At 32.8% G+C, this 13,140-nt stretch overlaps 1 long non-coding RNA gene across 18 annotated transcripts; it reads left to right on the top strand.

Annotated features, from left to right (window-relative positions):
* The first annotated feature begins 8,288 nt into the window (after positions 1-8,288).
* On the top strand, positions 8,289-12,821 carry LOC145042175 (uncharacterized). 18 transcript variants are annotated; one of them, XR_013680562.1, is made up of 15 exons: positions 8,289-8,949; positions 9,081-9,281; positions 9,327-9,473; positions 9,612-9,699; positions 9,845-9,894; positions 9,977-10,045; positions 10,260-10,321; positions 10,402-10,482; positions 10,575-10,642; positions 10,738-10,860; positions 10,930-11,045; positions 11,106-11,220; positions 11,825-11,941; positions 12,197-12,312; positions 12,511-12,821. It is a non-coding gene; the product is annotated as an uncharacterized LOC145042175 (long non-coding RNA). The 18 variants fall into 18 exon arrangements; XR_013680557.1 differs by having other exon boundaries at positions 10,255-10,321; XR_013680567.1 differs by having other exon boundaries at positions 8,292-8,949; positions 9,854-9,894; positions 10,255-10,321.
* Positions 12,822-13,140: the final 319 nt, after the last annotated feature.

The raw sequence follows: 13,140 nt of genomic DNA, 5'->3' as shown, positions 1-13,140 counted from the left end.
GAGAGTTAAATGCAACAAGTAATTATATATATGTATAAGTTTGTTTGTGATAATATTTGTTTTTATTTTTTACTATAGTATTATAGGAATGTTTTATAGATACAAGGCAATCAATGATATAGTATACATAACTTTTAACTGGAAATAGCTAAATGACAGGTTGGTCCTACTAGTTTTTAATTTAGGAAATGTGTTTTTGATTTTTTTTTTGAAACCAATGGGATTATATTAGCCACAGCTTTAAAAGAACCAAAACACGCCAAAAAAAAAAAAAAAAACAAAAAAATTACAAGATGTTAAAAGGCATTACAATACTAACTAAACACACTAGTGATAATGTTATCCGCAAAGTTCATCGAAGATATTTATGTCTTATTGAAAATTTTGATGTTGCTAGCTTTCCAACCACACCACAGGAAACAATAAATAAGAGCAAGAAGGATTTCTTGGTTTTTTTTCGGGCATCGACCCCGTTGAGCAGCAAAATGAATAAGCTTACAAACACAATTGAAAAGTTGGAAATGGATATCACACCAGTTTAAAATCCATCTCAGAATATGTAGTGACAAAGAACATGGTTTAGCATGCGGAATTAAAGCTAGCACAATTGAACATGGTGATTTGGGTGTTTAAGCGATATATTCAATGTATATGGTGTTACAAAAAGGATCTAGATCTAGACTACATAATTAACACACACTTACACACTCACTTCTACATCTCTCAAAGCACACCTCTACAAGTGGACAAACCCACTATTTATAGAGGTGTTTACATATCTCTCTTTCACTCTAACTAACAAATGGGTCTAAATGCTAAAGTACCACATGCAAGTGGGTTTTACAAAAGTCAAACATTTACAAAGTCATGAATGAATAACTTTGCACCCTAACATTCTCCCCCTCAATGTTAGGAATGAATAACCCACTTCAAATCTTCCAAAATCAAGCACTACGCGGTTTGAGCCTCAAAGGTGACACATGTCGACATGAACTTCAATCTTCAATTCTTTCATGACTCTTCAATTTGGGCTCTAGGATGTGAGACCATACAATCCGAGCAGCAACGAATGATCAAGAGTATTTCAAACTCCAAATAATCACCCAAAGTTGCGCATAAAAACACACCCCAAAAATCTTCAATAATTCCAAACCCATTTCGAATACATCACTTCCGAACATCCAATTTCATCATCTCGTAGCTTCAAAACTCCAAGATCACTTCGGTCTTCAAATCCGCGTAATATGAAAAATTCAAGTTCGAATTTCCATATAAAACTTCTCCCCCTTTTTATAATCGAAATTTGATTATAAAACTCCAAGGAAAAAGAACGTGCTTTATTTGGAATTTTTCATGTCAAAACTCCCTCTTAACATGTGGCATAAACTTTGTGCTTCACTCCGGAAAATCCAAAAAATAATGAATTTTTATCATTGTTCACGGATCGCCTTTGACATAATTTCTCAAAAATGGGTAGAAATTGTCAATTTCAAAATTCTTCAGTGACCCGTTGCGCCCAAAATAGCCAAATATGCGAAACACACTCCCATTTGTGAAACTGAGTAAAATGTGTAAATTCGCACAAACTGTAGGGACCAGATTCGAAAATATTCCCATTTCTCAAAATATTTACCCCAAATGCGAAACTGGGTAAAATTTTCCATCTTGCGAAGACTGCAGGGATGCGAAATGAAAATTCTGCATTTTGTCATTTTGTAATCCCATTTTGCGAAGTTGGACCAATTACGTCATATCGTGAAAAGATCAGGGACCAAATGCGAAACTGTTAGCCTTCTTCCCCAATTCGCATTCTACTGTAAAATTTTTGCATTTTCATTCACACCTTTTTCTTCGCATGTTCCAGTCATTTTCTTCAGATGAGAACCCAGATGCGAAACTTAGTTTTAATTCACACAAATGCGAGTATCACCATTACATATAAAATGCGAATGAATCATCTGGTTTGACTTCCAAATTGCAAACCAAAATCAATATGCGAAACCAAATGAAACCAAAATCGAGATTTTCGTTCTTTTTCAAATATTGATTTCCCAGTCCTTCTTGACTTCGCATTCGCATTTTGCTTCACGAATCGTCAATCAATCATCAACCATCCATTATCACTTCTTGATACTCATCAAAATCAAAACTTAAAGCCATTGTGTCAAAAAATTTTAAGCCGTCTCGTTCCCAATAACAATTTCGTTTGTCAAGTATCAAAAAACTTTGTAGTCAGGTAACGAGCATCCACTTCAAGATATTCGACTCCAAGGTGTAATCAACAACATCAAAATCTTTCAATCGTTCTTAATCGCTTTTGCAAATAAGAACGAACACGGTGTTCATCATCAAAAACATACTTCCATTTCGAAATTAACCTCAAATCGAATTTGATTTCAACATCCAAATCTTCAAAACAGCTTGTATCTATTGATTTCTTCTAACAATTTCATGAATCAACACTTAGAAATCATCTTTGACTTTTTCTGATATTGACTTTTGAAATCGTCGATACTAACTATCAAAATTGATTTCAATTCCAATCCAGCATCAAATAGTTCGACATCTAAACCAACATAATGATTCGACTTCAAATAAATTGTTTCAAAAAGATTTATCATTCAAAATTGCCTTTGACTCTCAAACTCAATATCAGATATGAGCAATCAACACACGAATTCGATTTTCACAAATCAGAGAAAAGAACAACTGATTTTGAAATCGATACCAACTGATTTTGGAGTATACGATATTTTGTTGAATTGATTAACTGCGATTTGATCTTATATCAATTAATCGATGATTTCAATCAAATCAATTTGGATGAAAATCAATAAAAAGAACGATGAATATAAAGTGAATTTATATGAACGATCATGAACAGTGATCGTTAAAAGACTTTCGGCCCAATTGAATGAACAGTGACAGACTATGATCATTTGGACTTTTAAGAATATTATATGAACAAATGTTGGATTGATGTATAGTAACGAGATTTTGTTATTAGGCTTGATCTTTAAAAAAAATTATTGGATCAACGATGAGATTTGAAACGAATTAGATCTAATGAATCAAAACGATCAAAAATCAAGAACGCAAAGAACGAATCCAAATATTGCGAGAGATCATAGAGAGAGACTCACCAAAATTGATTAAATTGCGACAAAAAATGCCAAACCGAGAATCGTTCTTCAAAAGTCACGTTGATCGTGAAAACCAAGCTCTGATACCAATTGTAGTGACAATGAACATGGTTTAGCATGCGGAATTAAAGCTTGCACAATTGAACATGGTGAGTTGGGTGTTTAAGAGATATATTGAATGTATATGGTGTTACGAAAAGGATCTAGATCTAGAATACATAATTAACACACACTTACACACTCACTTCTACATCTCTCAAAGCACACCTCTACAAGTGGACAAACCCACTATTTATAGAGGTGTTTACATGTCTCTCTCTCACTCTAACTAACAAATGGGTCTAAAGGTTAAAGCACCACATGCAAGTGGGTTTTACAAAAGTCAAACATTTACAAAGTCATGAGTGAATAACTTTGCACCCTAACAGAGTATCCTTCATAAAAGGGCAAACCACCAAAATGTAGTTTGTCTCGTCCATCCACATGTGGCACATATGTCAGGAAGTGTTCGAAACATGAATTCTTCTCGTCGCAAGGCTTTCACTGAGGGCTGTCTAAACAAGCTCAACAAACAAAACAAATAACTTTCAAGGGCACCACATGAAGCTAGAGGATAAGGTTGCCCACCAGATGAGTCACCTTTGAATCAATAAAAACTCTAAGGTCGTGCATGTAAGAGTTTGTGTCACTCGAAAGATGGACCGAAGAGATGATATCATTAAGATTATTTAGCTCCCTAGTTTCCAAAGGGTTCGTGTTAACCTTTTTCCAACCCCAAGTAGGATTGCTTTGCGAAAGCCTCTTAGAGATGAAACATTTTTTTCCTTTTGTCCAACTAAAAAAGGAGAGAAATTTCAAAGCCATAGACCTATTCCCGTACCAGTCATCATACCACATCTAATACGGAAACCTAAGAAAGAAGGCAATGAGATACCTAAATCCTCTAATACAAGGAAAATCTTCACAATATCATACCAAATTCCATAAAGCGCCTTTAGGTTATGAGTGCTAGAAACAAAATGACTCCAAAGAGCAGTAGTTTGTGTCTTGTATTTCCACAACCACTTAATGAGAAGGGCTCGATTCAAAGCAAACAGAGAGTCGACACCAAGGCCTCCAGATTCTGTAGCACATAGGATGATATCCCAAGCAACCCAACATAATTTTCCTTTTTCTTTACTGCCACCCTAGAGAAATCTTCTTCTAAAATTTTCAAGGTAATCAAAAACATATTTACGAGCCTTGAATATAGAGAGATAGTAAGTTGGAAGACTACCAAACATAACTTTTTATAATGTTAACCGGCCACGAAACGAAAGCATGTTAGCCTTCCACACAGATAATCTATTTTGAACGCGTTTAATAATTAGTTGCCAATTCCATCTCAGCGACATATTAGCACCAACCAAAAGTCCTAGGTATTAAAAAAAGAAAGGAAGCAACATCACATCCTAGAATACGAGCATAACTAGCGATTTCATTATCGGAGACACCGATCCTTAAAACCTTAGACTTGTGAAAGTTGTCTTTTAAGTCGGAAGTAGCATGGAAAAATCTAAGAATACGTGTTAGGTTTCCAAAGTTGGAACAAGTCCACTCTCCTACAAAGAGATCATCATCAACATAAAATAAATGGTAAATCGCGGGCCCCTCCTTTGGAATCTTGACACTTTGGAAAAGCAACAATTGACAAGCAGATTGCATGGCAATATTGAGACCCTCCATTGCAATAATACACAAGAATGGGGAGAGAGGGTCTCATTTCCGTACACCTTTGGAAATGCGAAGTTCCTTAGTTATGGATCCATTTATGAGTACTAAGGCTCTAGAGGAGGAAAGAAAACCTTCTATCCAGAAAATCTATTTCTCATTGAATCCCATTTGAGACATGACCAAAACCAGATAATTTCAATTGAGGGAATCGAAAGCATAGTCGAAGTCGACCTTGAATAAATACTTCTTATTCTTACTCTCCTTAATCCATGTACACACTTCATTTAAGATTATGGTACGGTCAATGATATTTTGACCTTCGATAAAGGCGGTTTGAACTTCATCAACAACCAAACCAATGATCCTTTTTATCCTAGAAGCAAGAGCTTTAACAATGACTTTATTCACGCATCGAATGAGGCTATTAGGACGGTACTCATTGAGAGAAAGTCGACGTTAACCTATCAAGTTGTAAGAAAGTGACTTTTTCCGTGAATCCAATCATTTAGCTATTTAAATTTAAATCATGATTCATTGAACTTTATTTTTATTTTTATTTCTCTATTATGATTGTTATTTCAGGTTTGTCATTTTGTACAAAATCAAAGTTATAGAAACGTCATCATTTATACATTTAAGTTCAAATCATGATAATTATGCTTTTGAAGAAAATTATAACTTTTTTAAAACTTTTAAAAGAATTTACAACATTTCATACTTATTTAAAAAATAGTTATAAATTTGTTTTATTATTATTATTATTATTATTATTATTATTATTATTATTATTATTATTATTATTATTGTTAAAACTTGGTTTACAATTTTATATAAAAATCTTACACTTTCATAAAACCTTTTTTAAATGAAAATATTTCTAAATGTTAAGCTATTTTTTTTTCACGGTTCCATACAATTTTCTTTACAAATTTCATACAAATCTTTGTAAAAGTTTTTTATAATATTTTATGACTTTTTTATTTAAATATTTTCTTTATAATATTTTACAATACTTTTGATTCTTAAAACACTGAACTTTAAGACCAAATGCTAACTTAAAACAACAAAGGATTCTAACTATCTTTTGCAGAATTGCTTGTTAGAAATGTGGAATTACCTGCAAAGTAATATCAAGTTAGCATATGTTCGGCCTCTTTATGATATTTGTGGGTTGTGGTTCTCGTATGACTAGTAATGCTCGAAATGACATTATTCTGAAGCAGAATTTGTGTAGTACGAGATAATGCATCTAATAAATTTCCATCGATAGTTTCATCGTTGGATAAAGATAAATTTAAGGGATTTTCCTTCATTACTATTTTCTAGACGTTTAGATTCATTTTGTTAAAACGTTAGAGAATGGAATGGAATGACAATTAGAAAAGGAATGTAATTGAAGAATGTGTGGTTGTTTAATAAGGTGAAGGTGGTTATTTATAATGGTAAAAAACCTTGTTGACCGGTCAAAAGTAAAAAATAGTAAAAGAGGGAAATATTTTATAAGTAAAAGAGGAGGAAAGATATGACTCTCAAACCTGCAGTACCCCACCCACTCAGAACCGTCACCGCTATAGTACTGACAGTATCGTCGTTCGTCTATGCCAAACTGACGATGAATCCGCGTACCCCAAGTGAGTTGCTAGAAAACCGAACATTTTCTAATAAATCATACACTTTAAGATGGATTGAGGATCTATCTGGTAGATTTTCTATTCAATCTCTTAGAAAAAGTTGTTGACTATGCTTTAAACCATCTCCAACACATCTCCATTTCTTCCTCAAAAAATGGAGTAAAAATTTGGTAAATAGTGTTTCATCTTTAATCCTACTGTATTTTTACTCCAAAAAGTATATTCATAGTATATTTTTTTTATAACTTACATATATTACCAATATACCCTTCTACTAATTAGCTTTTAACACACACACACACACACACATATATATATATATATATATATATATATATATATATATATATATATATATATAATCTATATTTTTTCATTAATATAACATTAAATAAATAAGATTATATTTATAATACATTTGTATAATAAATTATCTTGTTTTACAAGTTCAATATGTATTTAAATGAGAAACTAAATATCCTCCTATATTTTATTCCTACTTATCTTCCTACCCTATCAAATGTTGACATGTGTCATATTTAATGATACATTTAATGAAATTGATAATATTTTAGTCCACTTGTCACCATTTAGTGTGGGTAGGAGGATAGTAGGAATAAAATGTAAAATGATTTTTAATTTCTCTATTTAAATTTGTATATGAATTTGATACACAAAAAATAAACTTTATATTTATAATTAATTATGATAATTTAATATATAACAAAATATTATAAATATTAAATATTAAATTTAAATTATAACTAATAAATAAAAATAAATTAAAAATGTTTAAATATATAAAAAGAGGGACTAAAACAGATAACTGAAAGTTCATCCCAGTTTTGGGAGGAAGCAGTAGTATTACTCAATATTTGGTGTAATACTATTAATTTATTCCAAAATAGGAGAATAAATAGGGTATGTTTAGAGTAGAATGGAAAAAAAAATGAGAAAAAAATAGAAAATGGGAGTGGGCTGGAGATCCCGAGCCAGTTTTGTTTAAGTGGAATCCTTGGCTTCTGATAAGATAAATCGTGTCATATGGAAGTGTTGAAATTATAAAAGGTATTTTCCTAACTAATCCTTTATATTCTTTCTAATATTTGTCTGTTCAGTTTAGTTTACAGATACATATATACAGAAGTTGAAGGGTGTTTGGTGTAATTGTGTTTGAGTTTATACGTAGGTTTTCGTGTCATTATTACTCAATGTATATAATGTTAGTTTGGTTATTGTTTACATTATTATTCAGCTAGATATTTCCTTTGTATTTTCGCTCGTTCATAGTCCTTAGCAGATTAGGGTTTCACGTTTTAAGGAAAAATCATCTTTGGTTGTAATCTATTTGTATATGTGTGATTCTTGTTGAGAGTAGAATAAGAATTATGTGTTTTGGTCAAAAATCGATCAAATGGATATCAACCAAATTGAATTAGAGGCTGTGGTGTTATGAATAATATCAGTATTGAATTGAGATCAAAATCACACAAGTGGTTTACAAGGAAATCCCTTGATCATTAATAGGAACTCCAACATAAAACCATGGGAGGTGATAATGATCACCCGTCTTGTTTGATTATATTGGTTTGAATGCAAATTATAGAAATGATAATAAGAATACGAGTACAAGTGTTTTAGTAGCTCTAGATGTGTTTGTAGTGTGAATTATACATGTGTATTTGAATGCAAATCGGTACCGGTATCGGGAATGGTATTGGTACTCGGTAATAGTACCGGTACCGGCGGTACCGATTCCCGAATTTCATGTATTTTGAGTACCAAGTACCGTTCTTATTTTTAAATTCGGTACGGTACCGCTACGAGATCGGGATTTGGGACAAACTGTTCATCCCTTGTTTCTCTATTGTGAGAAGTGATGGAAAGAAGGGAGACTGGGATGGATCTGCCGGTGATGATGAACGGAGGTGCTTTGCGGTCAATTTCGGAGATGGCATTGTCGATTTCGATGGTTGTTTCCCTCTTTCCCTAATTATCTTATCGATGCTCCTTCCTTCCCCGTCCCGACTGTCGCCTTACCCTAGTTATCAACGCTCCTTCATTCCTTCCTCACTTGCCTTCTTCTCTCTCTCTTCACCGTTTCCATCTCCTTGCATTTCGGGTCATGTCTTCACAAATTCGACGAAAAGAACTAGGGCTTTCAACCACATCTCAGTAAACGTAAGTAACCTTTTCTTGTCTGTACTTCAACAGTTCTTTGCCAGAAAATATCTCCAGAAGTCGATCCCGAAGCTCACCCGTGTCAATCGGACATCGAAACGTCTGTTGAAAGACAATCACATCGTCGCGTCGAATCACACACCGCCAGGCAGTGGATTCATCAATGATTTGAGAGATTAACTGATCAAGAATTTATAATTTAATCCATGTCTTATTTACTACATAACAGAGAGTCGAACCACCACTCATCAAGGATTCAAAGGGAATTGCTCGAGCTCCAGGTCTGATTCTAGTTCTTCCATAATCATTAAACACATAATTAACTCTACACAAAAAAAAAACCTCTGTACCTATATTTAAAACATTTAATTTAAGTGTAAAATGCAAAGTGTTGATGGAATTCATGTAATAGTTAGGTTACCGAAGTTGCCAGTGGACAAAGTCCTATCAGCACCACGTAGCACTTCAGTTTTATATCCAAAAACAGGAGGGAACCTCCATTGCTTCACTGCCATAACCTCTTGTGCTGTACTTGACATTCTCACACCTCCGTATGAAGAATATTCCGAAAGAAAATGTACTTATTACTGAGATTACCCCTACTCCAGTTTTGGTAAGTTGAGCATAATCTTTTACTTGATTTTGTGAATTTGTAAAGGGTTGTTGTATTCTTTATCGGAATGACAGGAAGTGGAGATGATTTGATTGATGGAAAAGAAGATGGATATGCATGTGTAGAGGAGATACATGCAGCAGATGATCTATATATGAGACAAGGCATCTATGCGAGACTGCCTATTCGGATGTAAGGATTGTTATTGGTGGTTAGCGCTTACAGAACTTATGATGATTTATTCCGTCTTGAAATAATCGTCTAAACTGCTCCTTTATTTTTACCTGTAACACTTTTATTTCCACTTTTTCCCTTGATTTTTTATATAAGAATTGTTCCTCAACTTCAAGATTATGCTGTACGTGTGATTCTTGTGCCATCTATACGCCATGCACATCATGACTTGGTATTTCCTCAGGTAAAATTATCATTTTATTGTGAATGAAAGAAATATTTATAAATATTACAGTAAGTTACATGTTGGTCCCTGAGTCAAACCACAGTAATTTTTTACTTAACTTTTTGTTACCCGAGATGTAAAATGACGTATATGTCCTTACAAGGGGATGCAGGTTACCAAGATGTAATAGAATGCTCATATGCCCTTTCCAATGTATGTAAAGTGTAAACCTCAATGTGTTCATTTATTTCTATTTACACAATGAAAATAATACTTATAACTCATAATTCTACAGTTATTTCATGTAAGCCCAGATGAAATCTTGATAGAATCAACCGGGGTAATTGGTCAACGAATAAACAAGGTAAATAACATAGCAAATTCATTTATAGTCAAATCTTGACCACTTGTTTGACTTATCATATTATGTGCATGAGCCTCTTCTTAATTCACTTCTTAAGTTAATTAGTTAACTTTCATCAAGTGTCAAGGGGTAATGTTGTAATTTGTAACTCCTTGTATTCCTTTTCTTTAAATGTTAAATTAATTATCGATTCTACTTTCGGTTTGTAGAGCAGTTTCTGGTGCTGTAGCAATAACAAGTGATATTGTGAGCAAGATTGTAGCAGTAGAGTTTGAGGTATAATATTTATATTTATTTGCTTACTTTTTTTTATTTCATTTATTATCGTTTTATTAAAAAAAAAGTTATTTTTTAAGGTTGGTGGAAGCCGTATAAGAATCAGGGGAATGGCAAAAGGTTCCAGAATGATCCACCAAAACATGGGAACACTTCTTGGTGTATGTACTAATATTGCTATATTATTAATTTATTACCACAAAATGTTTTGTAAATTTTTTTTAATTGATTCAAAAAAATTGTCATTTTTCAGGTTATATCGACTGATGCTCGTGTAGATACTTACAGGTTGCTGTGAATCGAAGTTTCAACCACATTATTGTAAGTAGTTGCATCATTAAAGGGTATTTTAGTTGTTTAACCAAGAATGACATGTGTGTATTAATAACTAAAATATTGCTTATTAAATGTTGCAGGTAGATGGGGATACTAGCACCAATGATACCATTATTGCTTTGGCTAGTGGTTTATCTGGATCAAAGAGGATATCATCATTACACAGTTCTGAAGGAAACCAACTACAAATGTGCCTTGATGCAGTATGTTTAAATTACCAATTTACCCTTTTGTTGTTACATGCATTTTACAAGTGTGTTTTTTTTGTTAAGGTAATGCAAGTGCTTGTCAAATCAATAGCATGGGATGGAGAAGGGGCAACATGTCTGATAGAGGTCTTTAGGCCCGGGCAATCTTGATAAATGTTAGTCAAGCAAATGCAACCACGGTAATTTTTTACTTAACTTTTTGTTACTCGTGATGTAAAATGACGTATATGCACTTACAGTGGGATGCAGGTTACCAAGATGTAATAGACTGCTCATATGCCCTTTCCAGTGTATGTAAAGTGTAAACCTCATTGTGTTCATTTACGTCATTTTACATCACGGGTAACATAAAAGGTAAGTAAAAAATTATCGTGGTTGCATTTGCTTGACCAACATTTATCAAGATTGTGTGTGCCTAAAGAGGTTGCATAATTAATTTTGAGATAATCATAACTTAAATCACATCCCCATGCTAACCATGTTCCTGGTCCATCCCCTGTTCACATTCCACACAAAATAAATTAGATTGATTGTGCTCTTGTTTTGCACACAAGTGTATTTTCGTCATTTCTTCTCTCTAGTTTTATCTCGGTAACATGATAAATTAGGTTAATTTCACTCTTGCTTTAAATAACATGTTTTGAACAAGAGTAATATTTTAGGTCATATTTAAAAATAAACAAAATAACCTTATTTTTGAAAAAGGGTATATAATACGTAATTACAATAAGAGAATAATAGATAACTCAAAATAAGGGCAAAATGTTCATTATCCCGGAAGACAAGATAAAGAACATGTTTTGTGTATCTATTTATAGTACATATCTTTCACATAACATAAACAAGTCTTTAAATTCCATGCATCATTGACCTGATAATATTTAGTTATAGTTAGTTGTGTACTGTTTCCATGTTACATAATTGATCAATACCTCACTAAATTGATCATCTTTTACAGCCAATTTTGGTGTACATGTCCAAGGTTGATGGGATGTTCAATTTTAGCCCCATCAGTGTTAACTTTCTGACAGAAGTTGCAAAAGTTATCTTTGCACTTGTCATGCTTCTAATACATGTATGTTCTTTATTTCTTAATTTTATTATATTTATCTTCTGCTTTTGTTTTGGAAAACTTTTGTGTGACCTAAACTTATCTTTCATTTGTTTACACCTGAATATATATGATGCTAACTTGTTGGTCTGGTTATTAGGTATTCTGCTTTCATTATTTACATGTTATCTTAATTGATTTTTAAGTTCTGAACTTAGTGTAGTACTTTTTCCCTTATTCCTTACAAGTTGGCAAATTCTTTGTTAATTTTCATGCTAGAAATCCAGAAGATTGGAGAGAAGCCACTTCTTTCTGTCTCTAGCTTTGTACTGTCTCTAGCTTTGTACAAGTAAAGTTGCCACATTTTCCTTTTTGAGTAAACATATTATGCAATGGTTAGGCTTCTTCCAACAACAAAGTACTCATTGTATTCTTAATGATTCCAAATTCAACTTTATGCTAAGCTATAAAATGCTTAAAAGTTAAAAATTTATACTATATCTTATAACCTATAGAATAAGTTCAGTTTTTATAAAAGCAGCAACAAAGCTTATGCTTATGTCTTTATGTTTGCCATGGTTTTCTGCAAGCAGCTCGCAACAATGTGCTTCTTTTTGTTCCAGTATTCCTCTATGCTGTTAATAACTACCTAAAGTTCACTAGCAACCTCCTTCCATGCCCTGTAGCCTCTCAAAGTTCCTTCATTCAGGTTATTCTATTAGAAAGGAAATTTTCAAAGGAGATTGTCAAAGGAGAATTTAGTTATGGGTTTCTTTTAATGTTGTATATGGTTTGTTTTCTATAATAAATATTATGCAATATTAGCAATGTGTTACATTTACTTACTATTGAAATAATTATTTGTATTTGACATATTAGTGCAATGAATTATTCTTATTGTTTATGGTATTTTATTTTGTATTATGAAACTTTTAATGTGTTATTTAATTTCCAAATTAGTAAATCTATCAAAAATATATAATTTAAAAAACGTTTAAAACTGTGACACGCAAAACTGCATCTCGTCTTCCTTTATGACACATGCTTCCTTGATACGTTTTGTGTGTTATAAACACGCGCGTTGTAAGGTTACGACACACAAATGCATGTCGTCTTCCTTTATGACAGGATCTTTCTTGATACGCATTGCGCGTCATAGCTGCGCGTCATAAATGTGCATCGTAAACAGACGACGCGCAAATGCACGTCGTCTTCCGTTATGA

Source organism: Lactuca saligna, chromosome 1 (assembly GCF_052625555.1).
Source record: "Lactuca saligna cultivar CGN05327 chromosome 1, ASM5262555v1, whole genome shotgun sequence".
Taxonomy (NCBI): Eukaryota; Viridiplantae; Streptophyta; class Magnoliopsida; order Asterales; family Asteraceae; genus Lactuca; species Lactuca saligna.
Note: the sequence above shows the minus strand (reverse complement) of the source record. Positions and strands in the feature narration are given on the sequence as shown.